This window comes from Pezoporus wallicus, unplaced genomic scaffold (genome assembly GCF_028554395.1).
Source record: "Pezoporus wallicus isolate ANWC-B61680 ecotype Strahan unplaced genomic scaffold, APGP_CSIRO_Pwel_v1 contig_8232, whole genome shotgun sequence".
Lineage (NCBI taxonomy): Eukaryota > Metazoa > Chordata > Aves > Psittaciformes > Psittacidae > Pezoporus > Pezoporus wallicus.
This window is the reverse complement of record NW_026637105.1, coordinates 1,293,485-1,294,916: the sequence shown is the minus strand read 5'-3', so window position 1 is coordinate 1,294,916 and position 1,432 is coordinate 1,293,485.

The following is a 1,432-nucleotide window of genomic DNA, read 5'->3' as shown; positions in this document are numbered from 1 at the left end:
CCTAACACCCTCTCCTCATCTTGGGACCCATTACAGAAACCCACACAGCCATTTTAAGCCATGCTCCCGGGGAATGTTTGCTGAACCAGAGTCTATCAGGCCAGGAACAGGGGTCAGCTCAAAGCACAAATAAGAGCTGTTATGCACAAGGTTAGACCTTGGTGCCTACCCGTAGCTGTTTACCCAGCCTTGCAGGATTACCTTGCACAAGCTCCCCAGGGAGCCAGAACACTTTTTGCCCTCTTTCAATGCCTGTGGCCTAAACTGTATGGCTAAATATACAGCAGGAATCCTGTCACACAGAACTCCCTGTATCATTGAAATTCAGAGGAAACCATACAACCTAAACCCCATGTTACTGTACTGGCACATCCAGCTCAGTATACTGTAAACTTTTCCAGATATGGAAAAAAGTTCAACGGCTATGGAGCTGCTTAAACTCTTAAGTTCTGACATGGCAAGTTGTCATTTTGCAAAGAAAAAGGCCAGAGAGCTAAAAAAATACAAATAATCAAGCTTCTGGCAAAACAGCACTGTTCTTTTAGGGAGCCAGTGATACAACTACAAAGGGAACACCACAGTTCCACAATGAAAAGCATGCTCAGGCTTAACCAAGTTTGAAAGGCTTCAAACTAACTTGTCATGTGTGCCCCTCCCTGTGCCCGCTAAAACACGAACAAGACATTCACAGTGCAGAGGATATAAAACAAAACCATACAGCAGGCTCTAAACAGAATGTAGACACAATCATAAGGTCCCAGGCTCTACAGAGGATCCCATGTCACAAATCCATGCGTTTTACACAGCTTTCTGCAGTAACTGCATCAGTTTATCCTCTTACCTGCTGTTTGATTATCTCACAAGGTCAGCCATAAGCTGAGCACCTACAAAGTGCCAGAGCAAGAGGATGGAGGGCCAAATGTTCCAGGAGAAAGCACCGTCGTGCTTAAACACTCTTTTTTCCCCTGTCTCTACAACACGCTCCCTTAAAGGTGACCTGAGAGGCTCAGCTCTGGAACATCTCTTTTCAAATGAATGCAGGTTATGCAATAGGAACCCAAGGAATAGATCTCTTCAGCCACAGCACTCCAGGGCAGCGGCCACACAAAAGGCACATTAAAAACACACCCAAAATGTCACGTTGGCCATGCCACAACCACTGACATAACCACCTGCCTGTGCTCCTAGCGGGAAGGAATACTGCAAGGGCCCTTTGCAGAGAGTAATTGGATGATTTAATTGTCTGAGCTCTTAGGAAAGAGCATCCTGAAAACGTCCATTTGCTGATGTGACCCTGCAGCCTCTTATAGGAGCTCTGTGCTGCCACTGCTGCAGACACAGCAGATAAAGGCTGCTCTCCAGCTGCCCATCAGCTGTAAGGCAACTTCTAAGGTTTTCCAAACGGTTTTCCAAGATTATTTCAATGAACAAC